Source organism: Adiantum capillus-veneris, chromosome 8 (genome assembly GCF_014529385.1).
Source record: "Adiantum capillus-veneris isolate H3 chromosome 8, ASM1452938v2, whole genome shotgun sequence".
Classification (NCBI taxonomy): domain Eukaryota; kingdom Viridiplantae; phylum Streptophyta; class Polypodiopsida; order Polypodiales; family Pteridaceae; genus Adiantum; species Adiantum capillus-veneris.
The window spans coordinates 152,529,428-152,540,741 of record NC_140938.1 but is presented as its reverse complement, the minus strand read 5'-3'; positions in this window follow the sequence as shown (position 1 = coordinate 152,540,741).

Sequence of the window (11,314 nt, the reverse complement as noted above, 5' to 3'; positions counted from 1 at the left end):
GCCATTTTACGGACAAAATATTGAACAAATAGAGAAATCCGGCCATAAGAATTGCATGTGAGTGTATATAGTATTTTGCGGTGATGCTTTTTATTTATTATGATTTTTAGAAATTTTTTGGGTTTAATTTTCTATTTTTCTTTTAATTTTACTAATTTTCGACAGAAAAACTTCAAAAAATACAAAAAGCAAGTGAAAAACGATCGTAATGAAAAACAAAAAATATGGGGAAGATCAGTGACTATAGGACAACCTACGGTACAATGGGGTTGCAATTATGTGAATGGAGCGGAAAGCGTGTTTTGGCCCGATTTTGACCGAAACGTCAAATTTCTCGGAAACCGGGCAAATGGAGTCCAAATCAAGAAATTTTTGAGCCTAAACCGCATCTCGCAAGAAGCTGGGAGCACATGTCAAATTTCACGGAAAGTGGTTCGGGGACCCCCATTATAAGAAATTTTCACTTCCTTCAGTCACTGCAAAATCAAACAACATTGGCACAGTAATTGCATCTCATAAGCAATTAAAAAGCATATGTAGTTGTAGGTAGACAATTTGATTGGTAATAGAATTTTAAACCATTCGTCAACAACAAACATTAAATTGCAATATAATCAAACGCATAAACAGTCGTAAAGATAAAAAATTAAACAAGTCCAGGGTCACTAATTTAACGATTGAAAGGCACTAAAGATCGACTATTAATACCATGTGTAAGCTTCTTAAATTTCTTTGGTCAATTAAGTTGTTTAATTATGAGAGCCAAGTATTTCATGTTCGAGGGCTGACTAGAGGCTATACCTAGAAGACCTTGTAGTTAAGCTACGATAAAAGGAATTTCTCATGAAATCATCGCCCGACTAATTACCTTTTCTTTGACCCCCCAAAGTCTTTTCACAGTGATTCAATTTTGATGTGTGTGTGCTTATTTTGTATGCCTTGGGTTTTTTTCTTTTCAAGGAAAAGCGTCCACACTGGGAACCTCTAGGGCTCTAGTACCATAGGCGATACATGTGAGCGAAGTACCAAATCAAGCTGAGATTCTCTTACAGCTTAAGATTTTACATTGTGGCACTTTGATTTTTTGTTTGTTTGTTTTCAACATTTTAATTTTGTAACTTTGGGGGGTCATATAACACTGTTACACCTCCCCAGGCTCATCACACTAGTAAACTCCCTTTATAATACCTAAGCTAAAGGTCAATATGGACTAAGCCCACTAGAAAGCCCTAGTATATTTCACACAATGCTGCCCAAATCGGATTAAGAACCTAAGTAACCATTAATTATTAGGAAGACATTCCCCATGGTATTAAGAGAAGATCTCTAACGCCTAGCTTGGTCAAACTAGCTTAGTCAGACTACTTGATTTTTAAACCTAGACAGGTGATTATGACAAAAATTACATTGAATTTAATGTTTGATACTAAACAAAGGCACCGAATATTATGCTATCAATCACAATTAAAGCAGACAAACATGGATGCAAAAAATATAAGGGGCAATGCTAATGGACAAGAAACACCTGTTTGTGTTGATAATCGAGCTTGATTTGAAGAGTGAATGACATAAAGATCCCATGAAGGTCCAAATCCTAACCACAGCAACACGTTCCTGTACACACTAGGAAATACAAAGAATACCTCTAGGAAGCACATCAGTGGGAAGAAAGAACTTTGCTAATCACTCAACTCTAAAACAAAAACACTCCTATTATACTAACCTACCTACCCTCTATCACTCGAGTGATGAGGATCAAAGGTGTTTTATGACATAGGTTTCTGTTTCAATGTACCGGATGTGAATATGTAGGTTTGGGTCAATGTTTTGACTTTTATTGTGCATACTCGTTTGCTAATTGCTCTTGCTCTTTACTTTTTTTCTTTTTTGTGAGTATAAGGCTTTATATATACATTCCCTAAGATTGGTGATTGAGATGTCCGGGAAAGAAGGTTGAGAGGGGAGTGAGTGAATGATGACTGTCAGCAAACACTCCCCCCTTCCTTGGGTAGATCATACCGTTTGAAATGTGCTCGTCACCCTTTGAAACCAATTGTTTCAGTTGATAATAGATGAGGATTTTTGCCATTAGTTTTCTATTACCTTAGGTGCCTCGTCGAGTTGCAAGGGTGGTAAGGTACTCTCCCAGGATCGAACTTGAACTGGTTCATCATGTTATTCTTGAACACTAGGAGGTGTGGATTGCTTTGTAGCTTCATGGAGGCCCACTATTGTAGGTGGAGACTCGGGAGAAGCTTTTACCTCTATGGATGCATTATATGAGGAGCTAGAATCTTCATGGGACTCCCCCCTTCCTGAGCTAGGTGGAACAAATCGTTCTTTCTTTGGTACCCAAACTAGCTCTGGAGCGGGTGTGTAGCATTCTATGATTTTTTTCTTTCTGCAATTGTCAATTTGTTTTGAAGCTACAGGATTGGATGCACATGGGTCAGGTGACCGGTAGGAACACAATCTACGTTTTGGCACCCAGATTTGATCATTTCCTTCATAGTAGCCTTGAGCTTCTAATCGTTTTTTAGGAATCTAACGCCACGTTTCCTTACATTTCTTGGAGCGAGTGGGACGTTTCTTACAAGGCTTCTATTTTTTAGCATCAACCATGGTCGCTAAAGAAGATTTAGGGATCCACTTGTATGTTTTCTTTGTTATATGAGGATGAGTCTTGTCAGAAGCTACATGCATTGCTTCTAGCATATTTAAGGGTACGAGCATTTCATCCCCCTCAGGTGTTACCCATGTCGTCCCCCTATTTCCCCAAGTGTCTATGGTTGCCGCTAGGTGGACCCAATCCACATTGTCCGACTCAGTCATCCCAGGTAGTACATCCATATAAGGAGAATGTTCCCCAACATCAGTGTCCGCTTTACACGTGTAACGATTCTGCAATGGGGCCGAGTGAACTGTTGTGTAGATATATGATCAATTGTAAACCTACTTCCTAGAGGGTGTGCTCGACCAGTTACAAGATCCACTCTAATGACAGAATCTTGGAACTACAGGTAGACATGGTTTTTAGACCAGTCATGCACCATTTTTGCTTTCCTCATGAAAGGATGTCCTAAGATCATCTCCGATGCCATAGTGTGTTTGGAGAAATCCATAACAATGAAGGTAAATCTTATTTTATGTCCAAAGACCTTGACCTTGAGATCTTCTAGCATCCCAATAGGTTTAACAATAGACCCATTGGCCATTTTCACTACTACTGTTGTGGTTGCAAGGTGAGGTCTTCCCATAGTTTCCCAGCAATTTTTAGTCACAATGCTAACCCCAACGCCACCATCAAGGATTCCCTTCACAGTTAATCCCTTAGTAGTGATTGGTATGGTCACATTGGATTCATCACCCTCAAAGTATTGTCCCAACTTGTTAACAGGTATTTCTTAACAAGGTTCTCATCTAGTTTGGGTTGTGGATCTAAGTGTTCCTCCTCTGTTGGCATCTCCCCAGCTCCTTCCATCTGTGCAAATTGTGGTAGCCCAAACATTAGTTCTCCATTGAGGAAGGCTCGAAGAGATGAGACTAGCTCAGGGTCTTTATATAGTTTGGACATGATGGTGGTTCTAACTTCTGAAGACATGAAATCCACCAATTTGGCAATGTCTAACGGCACCTTTTGGACTTTAGTCCCTTGACGTGGGGAAGATGGGATCTCTATTTCTTTGATAGGATCAGGTAGTCCCTCCATAAACATTCTTTCCATCAAGAAGTGAGTACGCCCACTTTCCCATGACTTTAAGTCACTTTCTTCTTGGATGACACTAGGTATGTCTAAGGGTCTATCGACTTGGTGAGCTTGTTGTTGTGTAGGGAACACTGTGTCTGTAATCTGGATCTGCCTAGGTGCTGGTTCTAGATCCCTTTGGGTGTCTTCTACCAAATTCCTTAATTGCTTGACTCGCTCAATCTCCTCTATAGGGTTTGGATAAGTTCCTATCTCCTTCTTGGATCCTGGCCATTGTGGCTCATGAAGATCTTCCTTGTTGGTTTCTATCTTAGTGGACATTTTGGTCTCCATGGTTTCACATGAATCAGAATCCTCTTCAGCATCGTTCATATATACAGGGTCATCACCAGTCCCTATGTTGGTCTTTGAACTGGGGTCTGACTTCGCTGCTTTTTGCGATCTCTTCCTTCGTGTTTTCTTCTTTTTCTGAGATTGGGCAATTGATGCCGTGTCTCTTTCCTCAAGAATATAATTTTGTCTTTGGAGCATCGATTGTGTGAGTACATTTACTGGTACCACAGGTGTACTTTGTGATGGCTCTTTGGTAACTTCAATCAAGTTTAATGGCGTGATCTTCGGTGCATTTGGATTATTTGGACATTGGACAATCAAATGATCTATGCCACATCGATTACACATGAGTATCGGCATTGTAGACGTGCTCACTTGATTGGTTTGCATTAGTGTGGCGTTCTTTTGTAGCCTAATAGGACACTCGACTGCACGATGTGGACCTCCACACTCATAACATTGAAGAGGTGGTCTCTTAGCAGTGTAATTGATATTTTGGCCTCTTGCCACAAGAGCAACTACTTGATATACAAGTTTGACTTGTCCCCAATAGTCCTCCATGTAGTATTGTGGACTTTCTTCAAGTACATCCATCCCATATGCAATATTAGGGTCTATATCTTCCTCACAGCCTTCCAAACAGGCAATAGATGACTCACAACCCACTTGATTCATTGAAGTGATTCTCGGATGTGGTGGTTGCGGTCCTAGCACTGGAGGTGGTAAGGGTGTTGTTTGAACAACATTTTGGACCCTAAGGACCATGTGTTGTGCTGTTTGTTCAAGAGGTGGGGCCGGCATCAATGTAGACATTCGAGGTGTGTCTGTCCACGCTAAGGTTGGTCTATTGGCCATCGCGCACTGAAATTGATGCAATCCTTAGCTTGATGACCATACCTTGATTGCACTGAGACCCTTGGAGAAACAACATATGGAGGATCCATCGGACTTACCAAGGGAGTTTCCATTTGCAATAAGGTCGGTTGTTTAGCCTTTCCTATATCCAAGAATCTCATGAGACCCGTTGAAGGCATGTTGATCCCCTTGTTCTGTCTCTCTAACTCAATGACCCTATGGATGACCTCACAAACTCTTTGGTCTTGATCCTCCACACTAGTAGCGCCCATTGTGGATTGTAGGACATCTAACCAAACCACGTGATAGGTGTGACCTGTGTATAGGTCAGTCAGAGTTTCCGTTTGTAGTTCGTACTCCCAGTTCTCATTTAAGAACGCTCCATCTAGGATTGAAGTGCTAGGGGTGTCCTTTGAACTAGATGCAATGTTGCTTTCTAGGGGTTGGCCCTTAGCGGTTGCTAAGTCAGGAGCACTCGATTGCTCTCCTAGCAAAGATATTGACATAGGAGCTTTTGATTTTAACTCTCTTCGTTGCTCCACCTTGCGTAAGCTCTCAATTTCCTTTTCCCTCGCTGCAAGGATATACCGCTCAACCTCTTGCACTTTGGCAAGGCTTCTACCATCGGGTAATATGACCTCGGAGGGGAATAGCTCTAAAAAGTCAGCAGGTGTAGTGAATGAAGTATTCACATGCACATTCTCTAAGGGCATAGGGTTTACGTTGGTCACGAATGGAGAATTTACTTTCCCACCCCCTCATTTACATCATTAGCTCCATGTTCGGAGTGGGTGGCTCTACTAAAGGTTTCCTTTAGGCGGCTAAGCACGCTCGGCCCGGACCGCGGGCCCATGGCATGCATGTCTTGGATTGAGCTATTGGGAAACCCTCCATGACGTCATAGTCAGAGGAAGAGTCACTAGCCGCTATGTTCGAGTCTTGGTTTATACTACCTTGGGTCCCCGCCGAGGGCCCGGAACCTAAGGTAGGTGGATATTGAGAACTCCCGTAAGTCAAAATTCTCTCTAGTAGCACATGACCAGAGCACAGATGCATGTGCCTTTGACACCCTACAAGTGTCGGCAAATAACCTCGAAGGTTAGCCTCTTACTTTTTTAGGCGTCCGTTTTCACTCGTTTTTTTTTTATGTTTTTAATGTTTTTTGATGATTGATTTTTTTGATTAAACTGTGTGATAGCTCGAAATGAGCGTATCACTCAGAGGGTCGCGGTGTGCTTTAGAACACAACGTTCGATCACCTGGAGCTCCATTGGTCCTCAAAAAAGTCGATTTTTAGCTACGTGTGAAGCTAAAATACATAATTTTAAAGGGCGACTGAGGCCAGAGCCTGAGCGTGAGCTTGGACTTGGGTCTGGGAGATATTCCCGATCCCGATCCTACCTTTAAATTTTTATTTTTTTTAAATTGTTTTTTTGGATAAGGTCGCTGCGGCCTGCGTGCGAGCATACACACACTCTACCTACTTACTTACAACTAATACATCTACTGCTACACACTAACACACTTCATTAGATCTCACAAATCTACTTCCTACTTACTGCACTTTGCATTACACAGAACTAACAACCTTAATACTAAGACCTTATCACAGAGAAAAAACACAGTACCTTTGAAAACTCCATTAACAAAAAAATACACAGTAGCAACACAAAATCCTTCTTCTCAATACACACACCTTCCTTCCCTACCTTTCCTACAATTGAAATTGCACCACAAAAGAAGCACAAAGTGCCATTCAAGCTTAGTGTATGGCATTTCCCGGCAACGACGCCAAAAATGTGTTCGTATGTCGCACGTGTCAATGCAAGGAACTTGTCGATACACTGTGCGCGAGCCACATATGGCTCCAAGCACACAACAATCCTAAATTAGTAACCTCAAAGATGGCAATGGTGTGTCACTCACCGCTCTACGCTTGTTGTCGTGGAGGATTCCTCACCACGAAGAAGAGGGTTGCGCTCAACCGCCTCGCCGCCATTGTGCCGCCGCAATGCTCGATCACACACACACACTCTCTCTCTCTCTCTCTCTCATGCATACACACACACACACAAGGAGATGATGAAGAAGAAGATGGAGATGGAGCAAGAGTACTCTCCAATTGCACAAATGAGAGAATAAGTGATTTTTAGGTTTAGTTGACTTTTATATGAGCTCTCCCATTCACACTTGCGCGCCCATGCTTAGCCAACTAATCCCTTGAATGTTTCAGTTAGAGTGCGCCTCTCATGAGCAATCACTCTTACCCTTTTCCTATTGGACCGACAAGCCCGGTACCTGACTCTACCAAATAAATAATACAATGTCCATCGTATGTGATAGGAATGTGCGTGAGGGTTAACAGTTTTATAAGAAAACCATAAAGAGACTTAGATTTGAGAACACAATTTAAGAAGACTAAGATAAATAGTGTTTGTGTTACAAAATAACTCACTTGAGTTGATGTCTCTTCATTCTTCTCTTTTTCATTAAGCACAATAGAATCCATGTCATCAAGCTTTAACAAATCATTGTCATCTTGAGCATTCTCTATTGCTACATATGTAAATGAAACACAAAATAAAAGAAGCCACTAATCATTCAAGCTACTTTACATACTATTTTATTAAGAGAATTATCTTCATCCAGGTTATTGGATTTTACATGTTGCATTCCAACTCCTCCATCGTCTAAATCCTTATTTATGGCTTGCATTTGCATCCAACATATCTTGTAAATAAACTTAATAAGAAAAAAGTCGTAATCACAAGCATATTTGTGCATTATATTATCGTACCATAGATCCACTCCAGGAGGACGTTGGTTGAGCGGTCTTTCTTTTTTCTATATTTGTGTTTGGTAGCAAGAGATTTGATACACCATGAATAGATATCCTCCACCTTCCAAGGGTAAGGAGTTCCATATATTACAATGTATGTGAGCTTGCTTATGTTGTCTTTAACGATTCTCAAAACATGATTTTTCTTTCCATGGTTGTTTCGAAGATCACCAATAGGGTTAGCTTTTGCAAACCATTTTCCCACCTCCCTATAGTTGGAGTGCAATACCCTATATTGATCAAGATGATGTCTCAAAACAAATTTGCTACCATAAAGCTTCTCTATCTCCCTATGTGTCGGAGGTGGACGTTTAAAGATTTTCTCATATACCTATGGGTCATACTTAGGTGCAGTAGGTGGATCACCACATACACTAGTGATAGTGGAATTTCCTACTGTACCTTCTTATTTCCACCATAATTAGCCCTCCATGTACTCAAAACTTTGAGAGCTTCATCATGGGGTTGTGAAAGCAATTGCTCCAAAAGTGATTGTGGACAACTCATATTTTCCCTAACAAAGACAAACAAACACGCATAAAATAAATTTACAACTACAAATAAAACTGTCAAAATTATACAAGTTAAATTGCTTTAACAAAACTTTACACAATGTAGACATGTTCAACCAATGGAGTGCAAAATAAAATGTACACATGTTTATTCATTAGAGCGCCATACAATAGGTATCCATCAATCAAGCTGCCCTGGCTTAGTAATTTTTTTCTTCTTTACTACAACCCAACCTTTGACTAAAAACAAGCAACTATCCTAGCTTCTCCATTGATTCTCCTCTATTTGAATTTTCCAAGTATTTGTTTGAGAAATAATATGTTGTAGCATAGCAAACTTTGTCATTTTTGTCTCATAGTTTATCTCCCTGGCAATAGCATGTTTAAATTGATTTACACCTCCATTATCAACGCATACTTTTACTATGCCATGCTCTTGGAGCCCTAATGGAACATTCCCACAATGAACTTCCTCTAGTAATCTGTCCCTTCTCTTTAAGTCCTTCACTTCATAAGCAATAAGCTTTTGTCCTCTTGATAGGGACATTGGAATAAACTTATGGAGAAAAGAAGAGATTGGTCGAACACAATCCCAAGTGAAGGGCAATGGTGTCTTCTCAAGGACACTCATTCCTATCATTGCATCAATAAGTAACCGTTTTGAATGGGTATCACCTATGATGCATTGCTTGTAGCATCTCCTCGTAAAGAAAAGCATGGAGTTTCCATGATACTGCATTGAGAAGAAAGAAGTTATAGAAGCCTTCCAATGACCTCGTTCTTCTAATTGTTGACTTACATCATCCACCTTCATTGCCACATATAATCCATCCACATGATGTAGAGAACACTCCTCCATATAGTCTTCTGTAGTGGAGTTACTCAAAGTTGCACTCATAGAGGCGTGCAAAGATCTTAAGAATTTGCGTTCAGGAAGAAGCCCATCACCGTCGGATTGCACAACTTGGAAAACTTTAGTGAAGAACTTCCGAACATAAAATTGGACAAATGATGCTTCATCCTACATATTTTTTCTCTTAATGGTGCTCTATATCTTTACAAGTCTCTCAAATATATAACACCATTACCGATCATGTAAACCATGATGCATCACATCATCTAGGAGCTCACCATTACCACCAACATGTTCCACGGGAGAAGAATTCGCACCCAAATATTCTTCCATTCAAACTCTCCAAGAGTGTAGCAACGTTTTTACCACTTTAATATCATCAATAGACCAGTCATTATCCCTAGAGTAATTATAGAAACTGTGAGCTATGTCAATTAATCGGACATCCCAAAACCTGCATCTTTGAACGAATTCCATTGACTATCCTTAAGATAAAAGGAAGGGACCACTGAATGAATTTTTGATTCTCCTCTGCTTTAAAGGAGTTCGATTAAACACTCGGAGAATTTGGCCACCGTCCATATTGGATTGAGCATGGCAGCACCTTGGTGAGAGATCTCACTGCTACATCTATCTCTTTCTTTTGAAAAGCATCAACATTATGAAGTAGATGTGCAATGTACTTCTTGGAGACATTTAAAGACAATGTGTGCATCACATCATACACACAATTAGGAGATACATCAAATCCATAAAGGTTGCCGAGTCTCCAAAGAATGGACTTGTCTAAGAGCCTTGATTTTTTCCAAGCTGCTTCCTTCTCAACTTGCGTACAACATCGCTTTGCTTCTTCCAAGGCAGCTTTCATCTCACCAAGTGTTCTATGTGATGGCGGAAATCTAGCTTGATAGCAACTTTCATCATATACATGTCATCCATCTGGACTTGTTGTGTCTTTCAAGAGAGTTTCTTGAGCCTTGTCGCGCCTGCAAAATTCACTTCCTCCATTTTTAAACATGTCTATCTTGCATTGCGCTGTGTGATCACCAGTAACCATCATCACCATGGCTCGTATCTTACAACACATGATCTTCGGGATTGCCAAATATTTTTTCCACTGGGTACCCATATATCACATCCTCTCCATCAAGAAATCATTTCTCAAGCTCGTCCACTAGAGGTGTTAAGCATGTTGCAAAAACATCACCAGAGCTCTTTATACTCTTTTTGCAACTTTGCGGGATAAACAAGACTGGCAAAACCTTTATTGAAGAGTTGGGACCTGCATTGAGCAACAAAATCTCAACAACCCCACAAATATTTTGAGTTGTTCGAGAGGTCTGAAAAACCATCCCAATGGAGTAACAATGATACATTCCGCGGAACACCCTAACCACACAAGCACACTCTTCAGAATTGAAGATACTTGAAACAAAGTAGCAACTCTATAGACCTATAACTCACCCTTTAGATGCACTTGGTGCATTGAATGTCCTCCAAGCATTTGGTGCAGGTGAAGTCATAGACTCATGTATCTGCATCCCATCGATGCCCTTTGTAGAGCTTCACGGCGCTTAGAAGTCGAAAAAGTTGTGTAGAACTTCGTACAAGAAGGATTGGAGCAAACGACCGGTAGCTTGTACGATGCCATTGGATCCCAGAACTCTTTCACTTCTTAAAACTTGGATCCATTCCAAAAATCAGTGATCCGTCTTCCCACATTGTTGGCACCTTCGAGAAGCCATTGTTGCTTGTGACGCCAAATATTCGAACAAAAATAGTTACTTTTAGTCAGAAGATTTAATTGAGGCCCAATTGGTATGTAATAAAAAGAAAGCATACACTTCCTTGGATTTTGACAAATTGAGCACTTTTCACAACACTCCAGGCAATCTCGCTTTAGCTTTTTGGAGCGAGATTCTTTAGTGCATGAACACTTTGGCTTTTCTCCAACAAAATTATCCTCAAGACTTGGTTGAAGGAGTTGCAGTGGATGCCTTCCCCTTCTCCTCCCGTGCAGATATGATATCAGTGGGCAGCAACCATTCCAAGTCCTTTCAACATTGTTTTTAATTGATCCCAACATGCATGAACTCGAATACCACCAAGTCCCCTTCCCATGTAGATGGGAGCTGAATTAGCAATTTTGCTAAACTTTGTTTAGAGCCTTGGCAGCTAACCCTTGATCCCCCAAAATATCCAAATAATAAGCGAAG